Raw genomic sequence first — 24375 nt, forward strand, 5'->3', positions numbered from 1 at the left:
TATTTTTGCCTCACACTTTAATAATACTGGTAGACCTTGGGCTGGCTGGTCCCCTGAGTCAGAGGACCATGAGTGTGGGAAGAGTGGCTTTCCACTTGTGGATGCTGAAATTGTAAGGGACCAGCTAGATCAGCTGAATGTTCACAAGTCCATGGGGCCTGATGGGAGTCATCCCAGAGTACTGAAGGAGCTAGCGGATGTTACAGGAGGACCCATCTCGATCATCTACCAAAGGTCTTGGGAGTCTGGGGAGGTCCCTGCTGACTGGAAACAAGCTAGTGTTATTCCAGTCTACAAGAAGGGCGTGAGGGAACTACAGACCTGTTAGTCTGACCTCAGTTCCTGGAAAAATTATGGAGAAGATCATACTCTGGGTACTATTGAAAGGCTTCTAAAGAGCAATGCAATCCTCAGACTCGGTCAACATGGGTTCACAAAGGGAAAGTCCTGTCTAAACAATCTGATCTCCTTCTATGATAAGGTCACCCACCTACTGGATGAAGGGAAGGCGGTAGACGTAGTTTTTCTGGATTTTAGTAAGGCTTTTGATACTGTCCCTCACAGCATCCTTCTGGACAAGTTGTGCAACTGTTGGATGAGTGGGTTCATTGTGTGTTGGGTGAAGAACTGGCTGAAGAGCAGGGCTCAAAGGGTTGTAGTGAATGGAGTTATATCTGGCTGGCGACCAGTCACCAGCAGTGTTCCTCAGGGTTCAATTCTAGGGCCGTTTTTGCTCAATATATTTATCAGCAATCTAGATCCATTAGCAAGTTTGCTGACAATACCGAACTGGGAGGTGCTGTTGACTCTCTTGAGGGACAAGAGGCCTTGCAGAGGGATCTAGATAGATTGGAGCATTGGGCTATGATTAATAGGATGAAATTTAACGAGCCCAAATGCTGGGTTCTGCACATAGGATGGAGTAACACCAGACACAAGTATAAACTGTGAGAGGAGTGGCTGGAGAGCAGCCCTGCAGAAAGGGATCTGGGGATGCTGGTTGGCAGCAGGCTCAATAGGAGCCAGCAGCATGCCCTGGCAGCCAAGAGGGCAAACTGCATCCTGGGGTGCATCAAACACAGCATAACCAGCCAGTCAAAAGAGGTGATGACCCTGCTGTATTCAGCATTGGTGCAGCCTCACCTTGAGTACTGTGTGCAGTTCTGGGCCCCACAATTTAAGAGGGATGTGAAGATCCTTGAATGCGTCCAGAGGAGGGCAACAAAGCCAGTGGAAGGGCTGCAAGGCATGTCCTATGAGGAGCAGCTAAGGACTCTGGGTTTGTCTACTTTGGAGAGAAGGAGTCTGAGGGTCAACCTCATTGCTCTCTACAGCTTCCTGAGGAGAGGGAGTGGAGAGGGAGGTGCTGATCTCCCTGGTATCCAGTGACAGGACCTGTGGGAATGGTTCAAAGCTGCACCAGGGGAGGTTTAGATTGAACATTAGGAAGCATTTCTTTACCTAGTGGGTGGTCAAACACTGGAACAGGCTTCCTAGAGAGGGGGTCGATGCCCCAAGCCTGTCAGTGTTTAAGAGGCATTTGGACAATGCTCTTAATTAATAACACACACTAACTTTTGGTCAGCCCTGAAGTGGCCATGCAGTTGGACTAGATGATTGTTGTAGGTCCCTTCCAACTGAAATATTTTATTCTTGTCTCATCTAGTCTTTTTTATATATAGCTTATCAGAGGGAAAGGAGGAAATTCCAGGAAAACTATTCATGAAATAATCTAGGAATGTTAACTTCCTTGCCTGATTTACATCTGTCAGGCAAACCTTTTTGGTCACTATAGGTGAAAATTTTTTTACTGTGGAATCATAACACAATCTTCTAGGAAAATAAAACCTTGCAAAATTGTGTCAACCTGTTTATATATGTGTGTATGTATCACTACAAAACTGCACTCCACTAGGAAAACTGCACCAAGAAAATTTTTAAAAAAGAAACTCAAACCAAACACACACACATACACACTAACAATGTGTTATGTAAGTGATGTTGCTTAATACTAACTTAAAATAAAGTGCTATGGGTAAGTCATGATTCAAAGAAATAGAAGATTGAACTAAAAATGAGCTATTAAATTTTTGCAGTTCAAGTGATTTATAGCTTTCCTCTGTGCTAGGATTTTCTTTTTCTTATTTATTGGACTCTGGTTTCTCTAAAACTAAGGCTTTTCTCAAACAAGAAAGCAGATGGTTATCTTGATTGCATTATTTCTTCATGGTGAAGAAGTGCTTAAGAGTGAAACTTATTAAAAATTTAAATGCCTTATCTTGATGTTGCTCTGTGAGAATATGCCTACCTAAAAAGGGAAGTAACCTAGATACGTCCTTCTTAAGTGCAGGTTCAGTCTGTTAATGCTTATTCTTGTGATGGCTCTGCTCTAGGTTCCTGTGTTGTTCGAGATGCTACAGGGAAAGTTAATAATACCATTATCACCAAGCTGAAAAATTGTACTACTGCAGCTTGCAAATTAAACTATGATTTCTCATCCTGTCAGACAGGGTGTCAGTATGGGCTGATGAACAATTTCCAGGTATGAAATGTTCTCTTAAATTAGTATAATTGGGTTTGTGCTTTTTTTGAAATGCATATTAACAACAACAATAAAATAATTGGTTAAAAATGTCTGTCTCCATAAATACAAGGTTAATCTGGAATAGTTCAGTGATACACTTGAGCTAGTATGTAGAACAGCAAGGTAACCATGTTTAAAAAAACAAACCAGAACACCTTTGGGTATTTATATGCAGATGGTATAAATATTTACTCTTCTCCCGAGTAAGCTGCTTAGGTTAGTGGTGGTATTGCAGCTTGCTCCATTTAGATAATTGAATGTCATAATTCACTGACATGGATAGATGTGCTCATTGATAAATAGTGAGGTGTAGTAATTGTAGGAGGTATCTGTCAGTAACTTCTTTTCTGGTTCTGTTTTTTTAAAACTTGAAATTTCCTAGGAAATGTACTGACTTTTTAAAATATTACATATCAGTCACTATCATCTTTAGTGGTAAGGATTTTGTGAGATTTTTATAAGAACTGGTGTTATACTTTAAAAAGTTTGAAGAGTAGTGAGTAGTATTTTATCAATCCTGTGCACTTTGTGCTGCATTCAGTTCTTACAGCAAATTTTGGTTTTAGTGCTTAGGCAGATGTGGTTTTGAATGCACTTGCTGGATAGCAAATGGATGATCCATAGTGCAATTTAACTATGGAAAGCTTAGATGACACTAAGAACTGTGGGTGAGAGGCTTAGAATTCCACTCACTGGGATGGTAACAGTCTTGCATAGGAAGACCATCTTTAGTTCTTGTTGCAGTTATTGCAAATGAAGTCCTTGCAGGCTTCAGACATTCCTCTGTTCAGTGTCACAATGGCTGTGAGCTGGTAAAAGAGTAACTTCAGGAAACTGTTTGGGCTCTGTAGCCTGAGCTTTTATCTAATTCTAGTTAAGTTCCAACACGGAATAAAATAAATGCAGAATTCGGTCACATAACTATTTTAAAGTATATAAAATGGGTTTTTTTGAAACTAACTGATTTTGGATGACAGTCAGAAGTAGCATGAAACTAAATTCCAGAATCAGTGTAAAAGTTCTACTAAAACACTCTTCTTGCAAAGGACGTAGGCTATAAAACATTGCAAAATAGTTGGGGGTGGGGTGTGGGTTGGTGGTGAGTACAGTATAATCCATATACATTATATTCAAAAAACCCAAACCAACAAACAAAACCACAAAAAAACTCCAACCCTAAGATAATAGAGAAGCTACTGTTTGTTTTCATGCAGCTTTACTTTTCCTCTACAATGGCTAGACCAAATAACTGAAACTCCTGCTGCATATCAGCCCTTCATATTCTGTATGCACTCTGCTAGAGCTATCTGCATAAGTGGGCTTCTAGGTTTTGTGGTTATGAGTTCTGGATTATGGTGTATAAATTGAGTGGTTTCTTTTAACACCATGGCATACTGGTTCTACTGGAACAGGTTGTATGTGTGTGTCTCTGCAAATGGGTGTGGGGTATCTCTCCTGGGCATGCCTCCCACCCTTTCCTTGGCCCCTCCCCCCGTTTTGCTGGGCATGCCCCATCTCAGCCTCCCTCTCTTTTCCTGGGTGTAGCCCTCGTTGGCCCATACTCTTGTTTCCTAGGACCTGGGCCTTGCCCTCCAATCGTGGGTCTTGACTGGATCCACCTCCTGCTGAGCCTCACATCCCACACCCCCACCTCGGGCCCTGCCATCTTCTCATCCTTTTGGCTGGCTCCTGAACCCTAGCCTCGCAACCCCTTCTCCTTGAGCCTTGTCCTCTTCTTGCCCTTGCCCTCACCATGTCCCTGGTTCCTCAGGCCCTGCCCTTAGCTCGTCCTCCTCTCCTTGGCCCTTGCCCTTGCCTTCCTCTTGCCCCCGGCTCCTCAGGCCTCTCCCTGCCTTCCTCGACTTAGATCTTGCCCATCTTGCCTTGCCTTGCCCACTGGCCTGCCTGTCTCACCTCACTTTGGCCTCGCCTGTCTCACTTTGGCCTTGGGCCTCCCTCTGGGTCTCACCTCAGGCCTTGCCTTGCCTGTCTTGCCTCAGGACTTGCCTTGCCTGCTGCCTCACCTGTCTCCCTTTGCGCCTTGCTTTGGCCATGGGACTTGCCTCATCCATCTTGCTTTGGCCTTGCCTGTCTCCCCTTGGGCCTTGCCTTGCTCATCTCACCTCTCCTTGGGTCTCAGGACTTGGCCATCTCACTTTGGCCTCCCAATTTACCCTCCTTGTCTTGGGCCTCACCTCACCTGCCACCTCACCAATTTCCCCTTTGGCCCCGCCCACCTTGCTTTGGCCTCAGGCCTTGCCTCACTTGTCTTGCATTCCCTTGGGCTCTGAGCCTTGCTGTCTAGCTTTGGCATCCAGTCCTTGGGCCTCCCCATGCCCGCCTGACCCCTCATGCCTGGCCTCATCCTCCTCTGCCTGGGCCTCACCTTGCCCTTCTCTTCTTGAGCCTTACTTCAGCCCTGGTCTCACCCTTGCATTACTGCCCATGCCTCACCACCCTCAGGCTGAGGCTCACCCTGCTCTCGCCCTCCTCTCGCCTCGCCACCCTTGGTCCGAGGCATGAACTCGCTTCATCCTCAACTCGCTGCCCTCGGGCCGAGGTTTGCCCCCACCTTGCCCTTGACACCCTCGCCTCGCTCCTCGCTTTCCCCTCACCTCACTGCCTTCTGGCCAAGACTCACCCTCACCTCGCCACCCTTCAGGCCAAGGCTCACCCTTGCCCTTTCCTCACCTTGCCCTTGTCTTGCCCTCGATGCCCTCAGGCCAAGGCTCGCTCTCGCATTGGCAATGCTCTCTCCTTGACCGAGGCTCGTGCTTGTCCTTGCCCTGCCGCCCTTTGGGTCGAGAATCACCCTCGCCTTGCACTTGGGCCAAGGCTCGCTCTTGCCTTGCCCTGGCTTCACCCTCTCCTTCTCTCACCCAGAACTCCTTGCCTCTCCCTCTCCTTGCTGCGTCATCTTGGGCCAAAGCTTGCCCATGCCTCACCCTCACCTCACGGCTCTTGGACCAAGGCTCACTGTTGCCTCGCCCTTCCTTTGACACCCTCTGGCTGAGGCTCGTCCTTGCCTTGCCCTCACCTCATTGCCCTCAGGCTGAGGCTTGCCCTTGCTTCACCTTCGCCTCACCCTCACCTCATTCTTGTCTTGCTGTCCTCATGCCAAGATTCACCTGTGCCTCACTTTCAGTGCCCTCACCTCTCCAGCCTCTGGTGTTGCATTGCCAGCCTCTGGCCTCACATCGCTCTTGCCTTGCCCTCACCTTGCCAGCCTCAGGCCGAGGCTTGCCCTGACCTCACCCTCGCCTTGCCTCCCTCGGGCCAAAGCTCACCCTCATGTCACCCTCACCTCAGCACCCTCAGACTGAGGCTCAACCTTACCTTGCCCTCGTCGCCCTCAGCATGAAGCTTGCGTGCAGTTCACCACCCTCAGGCCGAGGCTCAACCTCACCTCGCCCTTGCCTTGCCCTCGTCTTGCCCTCGCCTCGCTGCTATTGCCTTTCCTTGCTTCGCCCTTGCCTTGCTGCCCTTGGGCCGAGGCTTGTCCTTGCCTCACTGTTGCCTCGCTGCCCTTGGGCTGAGGCTTGCCATCACACCAGGCTTGCCCTGGCCCTGCCACCCTCAGGCCAAGGCTCGCCCTCACCTCACCACCCTCCAGCCAAGGCTCACCCTGGCCTCACTACCCTTGGGCTGAGGATTGCAATCACCTCGCCAATATCACCTTTTCTCATATCACCTTTTCTCGCCTCTCCCTTGCCTTGCTGCCCTCAGGCTGTCTTGCCCTAACCTCACCCTCGCTTTGCTCTTGCCCTCACCTTACCCATTCCTCACACTCAGCTTCCTGCCTTTGGGCAGAGGCTTGCCCTCACCTCGCCCTCGCCTTGCTGCCCTTGGGCCAAGGCTTGCCTTTATGCTGAGGCTTGTCCTTTCCCTGCTGCCTTTGACCCAAGGCTTGCCCTCACCTTGCTCCTATTGCTTTTCCTTGCTTCACCCTCACCTCGCTGCCCTCAGGCTGAGGCTTGCACTTGTGTTGCCCTAACCTGAGCACCTTCAGGTAGAGGCTCGGCTCCCCATTGCCTCGCCAACCTTGGGCTGAGGCTCACCCTGGCCTGTCTGTCACCTCGTGCCTTGTTCTTTCCCTGCTCCCACCTCTCGCCACCCCTGTGTCCTTGGCTCTTGCCTCACCCTCACCCCATACCTGGCTCCTTGCCCCTTGTCCTGACCTCTTTGGGCCTTGCCATTGCCCTGCTTCCTTGGGACTCACCTTGTTGCAGATTATCTTAAGATTTTACTGAACCTTTCTATATTTTGTGTTTATGTAACAGTTAGTTATAAGAACATTTTGATTCTAAGGAATTAACCTTCATGATAGAATTATGTTAACACTTATTAACCAATGACGTATGAATCACTGTGCTGCTTGTTATCCGAGACTGTTACTTGAAGTCCCTATGCTATAGACCATAATACCCTTAGTCTTTACTCTCTAGACCATAACCAGAGCACCCTGGTTCTATTGTGTATAGGATGAGTTATTGGACAGCTTGGCAAGGCCGATATCCAGCCGTCCAACTTGGCAACAAAACTTACTTTTAAGGTGTCCTGAAGTGAACTACCTTCATTATAATACTAAAAATCACGCCCACAGGTCAAGAAGACCCCTTGCCCAGGTGAAGACCCTTCCCCTGCGCAAGCGTAGTAACAGAAAAGGATGACACAGCAAATATTACAATTCTATGCAAATTTCTAACCAATCATTGTAACTGGGAGTGTACAAACTTGTAATTTTGTGTATAAATGTAATGGTAAAATCTACACAGGTGTGCTTGATTTGTGGCGATGCCACCGAGCACCCAGCGCTGCAATAAAGGAGTGCCTGCTTCTTAATACTACGTTGGTGTTAAGAGGTTTGATTCCCGATTTTGGTGACAGCTTTGGCGACCCAGATGGGACCTTGTGAGTGAGATTGGAGGGGACTGAGTGCTGATCGAGCTCCGGCCAGCACCGAGGATTTCTCGTGGAGAACCATCACCCTCGACCCATAAAGCTCCTCACAACATTCCCTGGAATGAGGTAAGGCACTTCCTTAAAAAAAAAATAATAATTGTTTGGTTGTATAGCCTGCCCATAAGGTGCAGCGAAAGCTGCGCAGGGTTGGGGCTCAAGGGTTCCAGATTTGGTTGGTCTGCTCGGCATAAGCAAAAGCAGTTATCAGGTTAGACATTTGTTTGGTTTGCCCATAAGTCATAATCGAAAGCTATTGCTGGGTTGGACAATTTTTTTGGTTGTGTACACATTTGGTTGAACAATATATATGTGAATTATCGTCTGCCTAATTTTTAGGTTAGACATTTGGTTGTAATATGCACATATATTGATTTTAAAGTTTACATCTAAGTTACAAGTGGGTAACTGCTGAAACTTGGAAAATTTGAATGTTATCTGTTCTGTTGATGTTCTGTTGAGTGTGTGAGTGGGTGATTGAGATGTGCACGAAGTGAGTGTGGAGTCCCCATACACTGTCCCAACATCCCACGAGGGGCTTGGTCAGAGAAGGACGAAGTGTTTGATTTGATCGTTATATAAGGTAATAACTAAAAGAAAAAAAAAAAAAGAGAAAAAGAAGAAAAAAAACCCTGGTAACATGGCAACAAGACTTATAAAATTATTTAAGAGTAAAAGTGTGGGGAATTTAACACTGGATGAAAAGATACCGAAAACCTCGCCTGCTGCGGGCATTTCGGGCGAGCGGGAGTCAGATTCAAATACTCACAGAGTTCAAGATCTGATCCGTTTATTGTACAAACCAGATAGACTTTTATAAGGCATTCTATAAGCGTGCAATAACGTGATTGGCTATTTTACAAGCGTATAATAATATGATTGGTTAACAATTGTTTACTGGGAAGATTTCTGTTTCTGCTTGTTCTGGCATGTAGGCTCCTTTCTGCGGTTTCCCAGCTCCTCTTATCACGTCCCGTTGGCCTTGGTTTTGTGCCAACATCTGCAATTTGCTCCTCTTTCTTCATTCCACTGTTCTGGTCGTAACCTCGTCTTATCTCTTCAGTATTTTTCCACTTCCTTCAGAGTTCAGTATAATCATTCAATACAGCAAGAGCCCCAACACTCACCGTTAGGATGTTTGTTAACACACTGGGGTATTCACCCCATGAAGATTTATGAAAAAATCAAATGATAGAATATTGTAATAATTGGTGGCCATTGCACATTTTAGAAGATCAGGTAAAGTGGCCAACTAATGGAACACTAAGTTATAATACTATATTGCAATTGATGCTGTTTTGTAGGAGAGAAGGGAAATGGAATGAAGTCCCATATGTGGATTTGTTCTTTTATCCGAGGCAACAAACGATTTGGCAAAAGGAATGTAAATTGATCAGTCAGAATAATCTAATAATGACATTATATTTATGGGACAATCAGTGCCAGATATAAAGAGGATTTTAAACTGGGAAATGAAGGAGTCAAATTTCTGGTTGATACTGGAGCAACGTATTCTGTGTTAAATGTTTGTAAAGGGAAACCGGGAAATAAAACTGCAAAAATAGTTGGAGCAACAGGGAAAGAGGAAAACAGGCCATTCCTACAACCCTTGGATTTAAAATTTGGATATAAAATAATTACACATGAATTTTTATACATACCAGATTGTCCAATACCTTTGTTAGGGCGGGATTTACTATCTAAGTTAAATACACAAATAGTTTTTGAGGAAGGAGAAGTTTTCTTAAAAATCCCAGAATCAAAACCAGGAGAAATGCTAATGATAGAAGAGAAGGTGAAAGAAATGCAGATACCCCAAGAAGTGGATGAGGCTGTCATGCCAATAGTCTGGAACACAGACATACCTGGCAAGTCTGAGGCAGCACAGCCTGTAACGATAGAATTAAAGGAACAGGCAAAAACGGTAAGAATTAAACAATACCCAATCAAGCCGGAAGTGAGGCAAGGAATTAAGAAGTTAATTGATAAGTTTCTAAAATATGGGATTCTTGAAGAATGTGAATCAGAATATAATACTCCAGTCTTGCCAGTAAAGAAACCTTCAGGTGAATACAGACTAGTTCAGGATTTAAGAGCTATGAACCAATTGGTTAAAGATATACATCCTATTGTTGCAAGCCCATATACACTCTTAACTGCATTAAGAGAAAATTATCAATGCTTTACAGTGCTTGATTTGTGGAGATGCCACCGAGCACCCAGCGCTGCAGTAAAGGAGTGCCTGCTTCTTAATACTACGTTGGTGTTAAGAGGTTTGATTCCTGATTTCGGTGACAACCTCACCCTCTTCCACCTTTCCTTGGCTCTTGCCTAGCTTGGGCCTTGCCCCAGTCTCCTTGGCCCTCACCTCATCCTCACCTTTTATTCAGTTCCTTCACTCTTGCCTTGCACTCTTTGAGCCGTGCCTCAGCCCCGGCTTCTTTGGCTTCATCTCCCCCAGCTCCTTGCCTCCGGCTGTTTTGGCCTTGCTAGCATGCCCTAAGGTCCTCAGACCTTGTCTCACCACCAGCACACCCTAAGCTCCTTGGGCCTCAGCTCGCTCTGTCCCAGCTCCTTGTCTCTGGCACCTTGGCTGTTGCCTTACCCTCCTCTCCTTGGGCTTCTCCTTAGCCCTCCCCTAGCCACCAGCTCATAGGCCCTTGCCTTGCTCTTGCCTTTCCCCGGGTTCCTTTGCTTTCATTTCACTCCTCCCCTGGATCCTTGCCTTTTTTTCACCTTACCCTGTCCCTGGCTCCTTGGCCCTTACCCCACATCCTTTGGGCCTCACCCCTGGTGCCTTGCTCCCAGCTCCTTGGGCCTCATCTCACCCTGCTCACAGGTCCTTGGCTCTTGCCTCTACCTCACGTCATCATCCTTTCCTTGAGCCTTGCCTCTCCTTGGCATCACCTTCCTTTCCTGGGCCTTGCCTCACTCCTTTCTTAGGCCTCTCCTCACCCTCTCCTCTGCCTCACTCATTCTCCTTTCCTGAGCTTCACCTTCCTCTGCCTCATCTCATCTTCCTCTCATTTGGTTTTTCCTCCTTTCTTAGTACTTTCCCTCATTTTCCTCTTCTCATCCTCCTGTTCCCCTCCTCATCCTCCTTTCCTGGGTTTTGCCTTACCTTCCTCTTTCCTGCATCACCCTTCTTTCCTGGGCCTCACCTCACCCTCCTCTTCCCCACCTTGGCCTCCTTTTCTGGGTTTCCCCTTTGTCTCACCCTCTTTTCATGTACCTTACCCTCCTCCTTTCCTGGACCTCACTCCTGCTTTCCTGGGACTCTTTTCCTGGGTATGCCCCTTCTCTGCCTCCCCTTATATATTTTGGGCATTCCCCTTGTGGTGGGTTGACCCTGGCTGGACACCAGGTGCCCACCAAGCCACTCTATCACTCCTCTCCTCAGCTGGACAGGGGAAAGAAAATATAACTAAAGGCTTGTGGGTCAAGATAAGGACAGGGAGAGATCATTCACCAATTACTGTCACAGGCAAAACAGACTCAACTTGGGTAAATTAATTTATTCTCAATAAAATCAGAGTAGGATAATTAGAAATAAAATCATATCTTAAAAAAACTTTCCCCCATCACTCCCTTCTTAACTTTACTCCTGATTTTCTCTACTTCCTCCCCCTGAGTGGTGCAGGGGGATGGGGAATGGGGCAATGGGGGCTGCAGTCAGTTCATCACATTGTCTCTGCCGCTCGTTTCTTCTCAGGGGGAGGACTCCTCACACTTTTCCCCTGCTCCAGCATGGGGTCCCTCCACAGGAGACAGTCCTCCATGAACTTCTTCAACGTGAATCCTTCTCATGGGCTGTGGTTCTTCATGAACTGCTCCAGCGTGGGTCCCTTCCATGGGGTGCAGTCCTTCAGGAACAGACTGCTCCAATGTGGGTCCCCCGCAGGGTCACAAGGCCTGCCAGAAAACCTGCTCCAGTGTGGGCTCCTCTCTTCATGGGGCCACAGGTCCTGCCAGGAGCCTGCTCCAGTGCAGGCTTCCCATGGGATCACAGTCTCCTTTGGGCATCCACCTGCTCCGATGTGAGGTCCTCCAAGGGCTTCAGGGTATCTGCCCCACCATTCATCTCCCTGGGCTGCAGGCGGGGCAGCCTGCCTCACAGTGGTCTCGCTGTCATTGGTTCTATCAGACATAAGGGGAGCTCCTAGCAGCTTCTCACAGAAGCCCCCCCTCCCCCCCAAAAAACAACCAAAACCAACACCACAACACAACCACCTTGCTACCTAAGCTCAATACATCTATGTTGGACTGAGACAGGTATTCACTCACCCCATGCTGGTCTGGCTAACTCAGGGAGACATTCACACTCTTTTAATGAACTCAGGGAGAAACATTTACACTACCAGTTGATCCACCCAACTGTGGATAGCTGTTTATCTAAAAATAGGCCACCCTCTGGTCCCCTTTGTGTTGATATAAAGCCAGCTTTCATTGCAACAGCTGTGGTCAGTCACACCCTACATTATTGCCTGAGCTTCATGGGCTCATCACCCTTGCCCATCTCTTTCAAGCCTTCTTCAATTGTAGGGGTTTTTTGGTCAGTCACAGACTGGACTTCAGCAAAGCATTCAACACTGTTTCCGAGCAATCAATCACTGGAACAAACTCCCCAGGGATGTGGTGAAGTCCCCATCATTCTATAGAGGTTTTCAAAATGCAGTTGGACAGAGCGCTAGATAATCTCATCTAGGCTGCCTTTTCCACGAAAGGTTGGACCAGATGTTCTTTCAAGGTCCCTTCCCACCTGAGCTGTTCTATGATTCTTTCTGTGGGTGTCTGTCCCTCTCTCTGGGTGTCTCTGTGGAGCGCATTGCTCTCTGTTGGTGCGTTTGTGGGTGTGTCTGTGGATTCCTCTCTCTATGGGTGTCATGCTCTGTGTGTGTGTGTCTCCAGGTATGTGTTTGTCTCCAGGTGTCGTGCTCTGGAGATCATGGTCTGGTGCTGTGTGTCTCTGGTGGTGCCTCTCTATCTGGCTGTGCATGGGTAGTTGTTGGTGTCTCTCTGGCTGTGTGTGTGTGCATACCTCTCTCTGGCAATGCCTCTCTGGCTGTGTGTCTGTCTTTGGTGGTGTTTCTCTCCAGCTCTGTATGTGTGTGTGTGTCTCTCTCAGTTTGTCTCTGGCTGTGCGTTTTTATGTCTCTGTGTGTGTGTCACTGTCTTTGTGGGTGTCTATCTGGCTCTGTGTGTGTGTGGGTGTCTCTCAGTGTTTCTGTATGTGTGCATGTGTGTCTGGGTATGGCTGTCAGTATCTCTGTTGCTGTTGGTTTCTCTGCATGGGTGTTTCTCTGGAGGATGTTTTTCTGGTGGTGTCTCTGTGTGTTTGTGGGTGGATGCCTCTGTGTGTGTGTGTCTCTCTCTGTCTGGGTCTCTCTCTCTCCCTCTGTGTCTGTGTGGTCAGGTGTCATTGAGGGTGTGTCCCCTCGTGTGTTTATCTGTTTTCCTGCCTCTGTCAGCCTCCATCTCTGCCTCTGCCTGTGTGTCTATGTGTTTCTCTGTCTCTGGCTAGCCATCTATCTGTCTGGCTTGCTGCGTCTTGTCTCCCCCCACAACTTTGGAAGAAGCTTCCTAATGTCTTTTACAGTGGTAACTTGAGTTGTAACTTACTAGCTTGTATAATGAACAAGTGCTGTCTGCATACATCTTAGATTTTTCTAAAATTTATAAAACCAGATTTAACATTAAAAAATGAATAGTATAAATAAATGAAGCAATGAACAGAACCTGGAAAGAGAATGTAACATCTGAGTAGATTATAAGGACTAAATTGCAAGGAGTCAATACAAATGTTGTATAGTATGGGCCTTGAAATATCACTTTTAAACTGGATGGAAAGAAAAGCGAGGGAACAGATTTCTAAACATTCTGTCCATAAGAAGTCCTTCTTGATCAAGCCATTTTCACAGGAAACACAATTTTCATGCTGCATCTACTAAGATTTTTCTGTGTTTGTTTATTATGTTCTTAAACCAGCTCTTTTCTGAAACATTTGCCAGTAGAGCATTTATACTCTTAATTTCTCTTCCAGAAATATATAAAATTGAGCCTGGCATTTACAGCTGTAACACTTTCTGTAGAGTGTAAATCTACCTTAATCCTGGACATAGAAAGAATAGTTTAATCTTGTGTAACCGAGTATGAAAGATACTGAGATAATACAATGGGAAAGGTTAATGAAGTGTTAGTAGTATGAAAACATTCATGGTATTTTTAACTAATGAGTATGTCTGAGTTGTATGAATAAATGCCTGTCCTACCATAACATTTTTTTGGTGAAATTAAAATATACTTCAGGAAATCCTGTACTTCATTACTTAACCTACTGACTATAACAGCTACTTCATCACTCTCCTCTTATGCATCCACAGATCTTTCATTTTTTTTTATCCAAGGAATGCTTTGAATTGACCAGTGAAACATAATGTAACCTAGAAATTCAATTTCCTATGTGAGAGGCCCAGCAGTCTTTGACTGTCTGATCTATAAAAAAATGCCAAATTTTGTCATTAGTTCAGCCCTAGGAATATGAATATAATTTCCTCAGCCACTTGTATATTGTTTCTGGGAGCATGCCCTACTTAATAAGATTGCTTGGAACAGCTGGATTTTACAATTTCAAGTGGCAGTAACTTAAAAACTAAACAATTCTGCATTCTTATTCTCCCTTTCCTCCAGTCCCCATTCTGCTATTCTAGAAGTTGCTAGGATGAAAGAGGTATATATTCAGTGCAAATGATGCAGAACGTCATTCTGACACTTATTATAGAATCAGAATGGTTTGGGTTGGAAGGGACCTTAAAGATCATCTAGTTCCACCCCCCCCCAGCACCATGGGCAGGGACACCTTCCACTAAACCAGGTTCCTCAAAGCCCCATCCAACCTGGCCTTGAACACTTCCAATGATGGGGCATCCACAACTCTCTGGGCAACCTGTGCCAGTGTTTCACCACACTCATAGTGAAGAATTTCTTCTTAATATCTAATCTAAATCTCCCCTCTTTCAGTTTAAAGCCATTCCCCCTTGTTCTATCACTACATGCCCTTGTAAAAAGCCCCTCTCCACCTTTCCCATAAGCCCCCTTTAGGTACTGGAAGGACGCAATAAGGTCTCCCTGGAGCCTTCTCTTCTCCAAGCTGAACAACCCCAACTGTCTCAGCCTGTCTTCATAGAAGAGGTGCTCCAGCCCTCTGATCATCTTTGTGGCCCTCCTCTGGACTCACTCAACAGGTCCATGTACTTCTTATGTTGAGAGTTCCAGAGCTGAATGCAGTACTCCAGGTGGGGTCTCATGAGAGCAGAGCAGAGGGGAAGTATCACATCCCTTGACCTGCTGGCCATGTTTCTTTTGATGCAGCCCAGGATGCGGTTGTCTTTCTGGGCTACAAGCACACATTACTGGGTCATGTTGAGCTTCTCATCCACCAACACCCCCAAGTCTTTATCCTCAGGGCTGCTCTCAATCCATTCTCCAACCCAGCCTGTGCTTGTGCTTGGGATTGCCCCAGACCACATTCAGAACCTTGTACTTGGCCTTGTTGAACTTTATGAGGTTTGAGGTTTGCATGGGCCCACCTCTCAAGCCTGTCAAGGTCCCTCTGGATGTCATCCCTTCCCTCCGGTGTGTCAACCACACCACACAGGTTGCTGTCATCAGCAAACTTGCTGAGGGTGCACTCAAACCCACTGTCCATGTCGCTGACAAAGATGTTGAACAGTACTGATCCCAGTACACACCCCTGAGGAATGCCACTCGTCACTGGTCTCCTCATGGACATTGAGCCATCGACTACAACTCTTCGAGTGCAACCATACAGCCAATATCCACTGAGTGGTCCATCTGTCAAATCCATGTCTCTCCACTGGAGAGACAAGGATGTTGTGTGGGACAGTGTTAAATGCTTTTCACAAGTCCAGGTAGATGACGTCAGTTGCTTTTCCCTCATCCACCTTCACTGTAACCTTGTCATAGAAGGCCACCAAATTTGTCAGGCATGATTTACCCTTAGTGAAGCCATGTTGGCTGTCACCAATTACCTCCTTATTTTTCATAGAATCATAGAATCATTTAGGTTGGAAAAGACCTTTAAGATCATCAAGTCCAACCATTAACCCAGGACTGCCCAGTCCACCAGTAAACCATGCCTCTAACCACCACGTACACATTTTCTGAATGCTTCCAGGGATGGTGATTCCACCACCTCCCTGGACACCCGGTTCCAATGCTTGACCATCCCTTTGGTGAAGAAATTTTTCCTGTGTGCCTTAGCGAAGTTTCCAGGAGGATCTGCTCCATGATCTTGCTGGGCACAGAGGTAAGACTGACTGGCCTGTAGTTCCCTGAGTCTTCCTTATTTCCGTATTAAAAAATGGGGGTTATGTTTCCCCTTTTCCAGTCAGTGGGAACTTCACTGGACTGCCACGAAGTCTCAAATATGATGGATAGTGGCTTATATTCCACTTAAAGGCCAGGCATCATGCTGGGATTGGTCCACTGACTGAAATCATCAGATTTTCAAGTTGTTAGCAAATTAGTTAATACTGGCTGTCTTCAAACAGCCTAGTGTCACGGTCCACTCAGTGGACTCATGATGGTTCGTTAACTATGATCTCGAAGCGCAAAAATCAAGGCGACCACGCCAAGGGGTTATGCTTCAGTTAAACAGCACAATTTTATTGTTTGCCCGTAAAGCGGCTTGTGATAGGTAGAAAGACAGAAAGTAAAGGAAAGGTAAAGTAAAAAGAAAAGGAAAGAGGATTATAGCTACCACCACGGGTCCAAGGCATCCCTATGGTCCCAGGTCGAGGCAGCGTCCCGCCGGTCCTTCTGATCGTCATGATCCTTGGTGGGGAAGATCTCCAAAGTTCAGTTACTAAGAAGCCATCTTTTTATGACAAGCAACACACGTTGCTCCTCCTCTGGTCCATGGATTGTTGCTAGCCTCCGCCTTCTTGAGCCAGGTTATCATGCGTGTCCAAAGAGGAGTGCCCGAGGCGTAGTTTGCCTCAGAGGCGGGTAGCTTCAGACCAGGAGGTGTGTTTTTGTATTATAATGATATTATAATGAAGAAAGTTCACCTGAAGTTTATGTTTTCTGGTTCGTTGTTATGACCACGATCGTGATCCATCTTCTGGACAGCTGTTATGCGGCCTTATTGTAGTTGTTCCTTTCAGTCCCAGGTGGCAAGGAACAGCATAGTACTCCTCGTACCGTGCAGTTCTCCTTCCCAGGGTGCAGTTGTTCCTTTCAGTCCCAGGTTGCAGGGAGCGGCATAGTACTCCTCGTACCATGCAGTTCTCTTTCCCAGGGTCTTTGTGTCTTGGTGTCCATGAGGACCACATTCCATCTCCAGGTCTCTGTTGGCAATGTTGAGACAATATTGTTCTCTTTAGACTGACTCTTACACCTAGGTGTTGGGATTTTTTTTTCATAAAGAAAATTAATCTGAGTATTGAACCGTAACTGTTCTCTAAATACAAAGTTCTGTATCTTAATTCACTTGACACATGCAAAACTGGATGCAGCTACGGCAAGGGAGCAGAGCAGTATAATGGTAGAATAAGGTCTTCAGACAGAAGCTGCTTTCGTTTTTTTGGTGTTTTTGTCTTATCAACATTGTTCCATTACACTAAGCCTACTGAGCATTTGTCACTTTGTTAGTCATCTAGTCTACCAAAAGTTGCATATTATATTTCACTCACCGGAGTTACAAAGACATCCTAGGACATGACCTTGGGGGCATAGGAAGCAAACTTATCCTGTCCTTGTGATTTTGAATGGCAAACAAATTTAGTTTCTAGTGATAGAAATGTTGAGAAGCAGATACACAGACAAGACAAACTTTCCCAAGATGTTCCCTGACTTCAGTGTTTTTGTCACTTGGGTTTCCTGAGACCATGTTATTCAGTGCTAAGTTAGTCAAAATATGTAACAGCTTCCAATGCATTTTTCTTCCATTAACTTCTTTTCCAATCTTTTTATGAGTCTATGGACACTAATGCCATAGATTCATGTGACTGGAGAATTACATGGTTGGGCTATGTATTGTGTGAAAAGTTGCCTTCTCTTGTTCTGAAACTAGGATATGCTTATCTCACCTGATTTGCCCCTTTGTTCCTGTACTGGAAGAGGCATTAAAATGAATGCATGATATTCAAAAAGCTTTTAACTGGAGGGTACACAGTATTATATTTTTCTGTTTGTGTAGTTAATGTTGACATCTATCTGTATAGTATACTTTGTCATGTGCTTTTAAAAAAAATTATGCCTTGCTTTCAGGTGATGAGCATGGTATCAGGATTTGCACCACTGATTTCTGCAGGTATTTTTTCAGCCACCCTTTCTTCTGCATTAGCATCTCTTGTGAGTGCACCTAAGATTTTTCCAAGTAAGTATGGAAGCAAAATCATAATCTTTTAAAGAATAATTAAGTTATGAATCAGAATTTTGGAAGACAACTCTGGTATATAGCTTGCTACTGTTCTTAAATATAGTTAGAATATAGTTCATCCCAAATCTTGCGTTTTCAGTTAGTTTGTTAGAGGTAAGCTGTGGCATAACTAATGTTGCAGGAGTCTACAAACTCCTTTAGATGGCTTTTGTTAGAACAGAGACCAAGGATCGAATTAGCTGAAATGATGGTTACTTTTGTCCTATTGGCCATATGTCCTGGGACATTTCTACATAGTAGTCCATCTCTGCTGCTGTCCTTGTTTCTACTCTGAAGAGCAAGGAAAACATAGACTCTAGATATTCTCATAATTGTTTTCTCTCAGCACTAAGAAATGTTTAAATTTTGTGTCAATGGAACACATGCAAAGATTAGATATCCAATTAGTTCCTTTCTAGAAGTAAACATAGAAGAAAACAGCATTAAGTAAAACTTGTAGCTGTTGAATCTTAAGCCTCAGATAACACGTTATGAAAATAACTCAATATAACTGTACCAGTATAAGTCACTTTACATTGATTTTGATGGTGTTCCTGAAAGTATTTTGGTTTACCTTCTTTTTAACCCTTTAATTTAATTTTAACGACTTCTCTTTCATTCAGTAAAACTTTAGTATCCTCTAACAATCTTTTTCCCCGAAAGTTCAGTAAGGAGTCAAACATGGAAAGGGTTTTGTTGCAGAATATAAATGCAAGTGTTGAAGCAGAGAATTAATTTTACATTGCACAAACTTTCCAATTTCTCAGGAAACACTGTTTTGTCTCTAAAGATTCTTTGTTATTGTAAGATGCCAGTAAAGTACAATAGTCAACCACTTGCAAAAAAGCAAAGCTTGTCCTTATAGGTAGAAATTACTGAAGAATGTAAGAAATGCAAAATGCAAAGACAATTACAAATAGAACACGTTGGCTATAAACCTTCTTCTTTTTGGAAGATAATGTATGTAGTGAAAGACCACATTAGTAAGCATTAATAAGGATACATTTTTGAACAAAATGCATATTAACTTTTGAATCTTTTTTTTTTTCTTAGGCTTTGTGCAAGGACAGCATTTATCCAGGATTTCTGATGTTTGCTAAAGGATATGGGAAGAACAATGAACCACTGAGAGGATATCTTCTAACATTCTTAATTGCTCTTGGATTCATATTAATTGGTTAATTTTAAATTATAATAAATCCAATATCCTTTTGTCCTTATGAAGCATACTATTCCATCTCATGAGTTGATAACAACGTCCTTGAGGTTTAATGCTCAGTTTGATTTTAAGCCCACATTCTAAATCTGTTTAGTTCTAGGACTCTCTTCTCCTGTCTTCTAGATATAGCTCTATCTAGAATTAGAATAAATCTGAACTGTAGCAATACTGCATTTAATCATAGCAATTTGTAGACTAACACGGCACATTCTGCAATTTGATCACTGTTCTTTGTGATGGTGGGAGTACAAAACCAAATACTTTGTACCATACTGCTTCAAGGAAAGGAGAGCATCGAGCTCTTTCATCTCTCACTGAAGAGGGAGTACTCATCACTGTTGCCATAGGGTAGTGGTCTATAACAGTACACTAACATTAGTACTGTTGATTCAACTCTTCATTTAAAATAAAAATGGATAGTGTTAGTCAAATTGCTCACACTAGCTTTGTCTGCTGTTACCATTTGCCATACTTGATTGTCTCTTAATCTTATTAGTCTCTTGTTCTGTGCTGTTTGAGAAATGAGGTTTCAGCTAGAGACATACTGCATATATATTAATGCTCTGTCCACTGCTTCTGAGGTTCTTCAGAACTCAGTACATTGCTGCACCTTTTGATCAAGCCACACAAGGAAAGAAATCTCCTGAATGAATTATTTTGAGAAAGCGTGTAGCACTTCAAAACAGTTGATAGCATGGAAAACCATGTAGTTTTTTTGGGTGAAAGTTTAATTTGCAATTTCTAGATGCAGAAATACATCTTATAAGGTAGTAAGTTAAATGTCTCGTTTAGTTTAGTTATTAAACATCTATTTTACTTTCATGGTGCATCTGAATTACAAGCTTAATATGTTTCTGTTAGCTTGGGTTTTCTGAAATTTTGAGGACTAAGTGATCCATGCCTAGTAAAGCTTGAGAGCTACTGATTTTGGCCATCATTGCTAAGAGAACACAAGATAATTCAGTATTTATTCAGAAACTCTCAAATGGATCTCTGATGACATCTGCCACTGTTGTATCTCCTTTCTGTATTTACGTTTCTTTAAGGACTATCACTTGAAGAATGCTTTCTTGCTAATTCAGTATCTGGAGTTCAAGACCCACCCTTTTCTCTTCTTTGGATTTATCTCAATATATTTAGCCTTCCAGTGCAGAAGAAACTGGAATTGCAAGGTAGTATTGCCATATTTTTATAGCCTTTGTTTGGTGTGGGAGACTAGTTAGAATAAAGGAAGAAGTCAAATGACAATACTTGTAGAACCAATGGAACTTATGCTCAGTCCTCTATTGGTTCATGATGAAATAATGTCACTAAAAGGTTCTCATCTACTGAACTGGTAAATAACATTATTTTTTTCATAGCATTTGCATAACTCAATGTCTACATAACAGGTGTATATGTCTAATACAGTTGTTAACCTTGTGTGTTTTGGGGGTGGTGGTGTCTTGGGGCTGTGTATTTACCTGATCTTGGATAAACTTGTGACAAATAAGGGCGTAAAATGGTGGCAGATCAGTACTTCGACATATTTGCATTCTGCTAGGATACATCTGTCCTTTTTCTTTTAGTGTAAAAATACCTAGTCATGTGTAAATGCTAAAAACACACACCTAGAACCAGTTAGTATGTGATAAAGACACTTGATAATTCCTGTTATACTACCTTCAAAAAAAAAAATCAACTGTGTAATGCAAGTTATTGCCAAAGGTTCTAGTAGCCTGTTTTAATAGATATATGTGGGCATTTCTCGAGCTAGCTCGACAGCATCAGTGAGTGAAAACTGACCTTGGGAGAGAGACATAGTTATGCTTGTTGGAAGGAAGCCATGGGAGCAAGAAGAGAAACTTTAAGATACGGAGTTGTCTGCAGAGCTTGTGGCCTTGTAGATAAAGGGAGTTGCTAAGTTGCTGTGTCTGCAATAGAAAAAAGAGCTAGAATGGAAAATTACTGAGCATAGTTACAGGCTGATACGTCAGCCCGCTGTAAAGGTATAAAAGGCTAGCTTGATTTTAATAAAGTGTCTTCTTCAAGGTATCTTTGAGTCTTCGATCCGCTCTCGGAGTCCGTGCATCAATACACCACGAATGGTGCCCAACGCGAGGCCCGAAATTGACTAGCTGTTGATCTGGTGGTGTAGCAAAGCCGAACTACAGGACTACATGCTGAAAGGAAGAGTATCCAGTGCGCTCAATTACCTATCGCAGGATGAAGGTAAGTGGCTGAGTATGGGGACTGCTTTAACAAAGGAGCAGAGAACCGTTTTACAAGTTTTTACTAACATTCCTAAGAAGTATGGGAAGAAAATAGATGAGCAAGAATTAAAACGCATTCTTCTATGGGCATCAAAAGCTGACCCATCTGTTAATACCACTAACATTTATACTCCAGAGATTTGGGATAAAATAGGCATCCATCTATGGGACTGCTACAAAAAATTATAAGGTAGCAGCTACTTTGTTGAGCCCTTGGTGAATTATTTTTGAAACTTTAAAAGCTCATGCTGGCTCACAATCAAAGGAAGCGGAAACAGCTTCTTCAGCTCCTTCACTGCCACACTCTTTAGCAGACGCTGCCGTAAGACCAAAAACTAAACCTGCTGCTACTGCTCTTGCGGCTCTGCCGCCTGATACTCTCGATGATGACATGGATAATCCTTTTGACCCAGAGCTTACTGATCCAGAAAAAGAGCCTGAATTATATCCTCCAGACCCTCATGATAAATGGGTGGCTGTAAAAGGGGAAGCAAAGCAAGCAGGGGATACAGATGTGCTGAGTGCTTTCCCTGTGGTGTATGTGCCAGATCAAGATCCGCAATGGGAAGCTCTCTCGTATGCTTTTATTAAAGATATCAGGAGAACAGTGACAGACCATGGGCTTGGGGCTCCTTATACTACTCATTTAATAGAGTCTCTCTGTGATACTCATGTGTTTACCCCTAATGATTTTAAAACGTTGTTTCACTTGATAATGACGGACATGCAATACACTATGTGGGAGTCAGAAACGAGGCAGCTTGCAGGCATCCAAGCTACTGAAAACTCAGTGTTGGGGGCACGTGATCCATTGCGAGCGGTTAATGTAGATGTATTACTAGGGCAAGCTGATCATAGCACCAATGCTGCGCAAGCTAGGATTTGCCAGGCAGGTTTGCAGCAAGTAAAACAATAGGCGTTCCGTGCTTTGAAAACTGTCCCTGAAGCAGGTAAACAGAGGCAGCTTTTTGTCAGAATTAAACAAGCAAATGAACCATTTATGAAATTTTTGGACAGACTTAATGAGGCTTTGGAAAAGCATATTGATAATGAGAAAGCACGTGAATATATTTTTAAACAACTTGCTATTGAAAATGCCAACCCTGACTGACAGAAAGTATTATGATCTTTAAAGAATCCTAGCACTGATGATATGTTGAATGCTTGTATGAATATTGGGTCTAGACAGCATGATTTGTCTCTGATTGTGGAAGCATTTGCAATGCTATCAGTTAAGTCACAGCAATGCTTTTCGTGTAGTCAGTACGGCCACCTACAAAAGAAGTGTCTGAAAGCAAAAGTAAATAATAAAGGGGGTCCATCTGGAATCTGTCCGTGCTGTCGTAAAGGGCATCATTATGCCAATCAATGTCAATCAAAATTTGACTGGGATGGCCAGTCTTTGACCTTACTGGGAAACCCCAAGTGGAGCACCACGAGGGGTTGCGCTATGATAACAAATTACCCCTCTGAATGGCCCCCCCGGAGCTGCAGCAGTCTGTGCACCGGTACAAGTGGCAGCACCAGTATACGGATGAGATCTTAATTGCTGCAGAATCAAAACAGACAGCCCAAGAAGTGAAACGGCAAGTAGTCCAAGCAGTCTCGACAGCGGGACTCAAAATTGCAGAAGAAAAAATACAAGAAACACCACCTTGGTGATATTTAGGATGGAAAATATCAGAACAAAACATCCAACCTCAATGTATCACCTTGCAAACAGAAATAAGGACTCTGAACGATTTACAGAAACTGTTTAGGAACCATAAATTGGGCTCGTCCTCTCTTAGGGATATCTACTGAAGAACTCCACCCCCTCTTTAAACTATTGGAAGGAGATCCAGACTTGATGTCTCCTTGAACACTTATCCTTTCTGCAAAAACTGCTCTTGATAAAGTGGTGGTAAAATTAGCAGGTCAAGTCACTCATAGGCAAAAAATGGACCACCCTACCTATTAGCCTTTTCATTTTTTATTCAACTTTTCAACCCTATGGTCTCTTATCACAGTGGGTTCCGCAAGACATATATCCTTTGATTATTCTGGAATGGATATTTTTACCACATAATTTTGGAAAAAAAGTTACCACAGCTATTGAAATGATAGCTATGGTAATTCAGAAAGGAAGAGAGCGTTTATTAACTTTAGATGGTGTTGAACCTAATATTATCTATTTGCCTCTTGATACAAAACAGCTAACTTTTTTAACTCACCATTCTTTTGTTTTTCAGTGAGCTCTAGCGAATTTTACAGGACATATAAGTATTCATTTCCCAGGACACAAAATTATACAATCCCTGCACTCTCTTTCTCTTTTACCTACTTCACAACTAGCTATCACACCAATAGCTGATGCCCCTACAGTATTCACTGATGGGTCTGGCAAGACAGGCCAAGCAGTGATAGTTTGGAGAGATGATGAAGGAAACTGGAAAAGCAACATACATATTGTCACAGGATCGCCTCAGGTAGTAGAACTCTCTGCAGTAGTCTGTGTTTTCAAATTATGGACCACCCCAACAAACATTATCACAGATTCTGCCTGCGTGGCAGGCCTTGTTTCTAGGCTAGAATGCTCCTTTTTGAAGGAAGTCTCACACAAAGCCTTATTTGCTCTTCTCTGGGAGCTCAAGTGGCTCCTGGATCGACAGGCACATCCATATTTTATACAACATGTATGCTCACATACCTCCCTACCCGGCCCCATAAGTGAGGGAAACACACAAGCAGATAGGCTTGCAGGTACCATGCAGGTCTTACCTGACAGTTTTGCACAGGGTCATTTACCTCATGAATTATATCATCAAAATGCAAAAGTACTGCAACGCACATTTCAACTGACTCAAGACTAAGCGAGGCAAATTATACAATGGCGTCCTGATTGTCAACAAGTTTTGCCTGCACCGTTGATCAGAACTAA

The 24375-nt window shown here is 44.0% G+C and overlaps 1 pseudogene; it reads left to right on the forward strand.

Moving 5' to 3' along the window:
• LOC119140915 overlaps positions 1 to 24375 on the forward strand; it is a 59254-nt pseudogene that overhangs the window by 1406 nt on the left and 33473 nt on the right.

The sequence above is a fragment of the Falco rusticolus genome, chromosome W, assembly GCF_015220075.1.
Source record: "Falco rusticolus isolate bFalRus1 chromosome W, bFalRus1.pri, whole genome shotgun sequence".
NCBI classification, from domain to species: domain Eukaryota; kingdom Metazoa; phylum Chordata; class Aves; order Falconiformes; family Falconidae; genus Falco; species Falco rusticolus.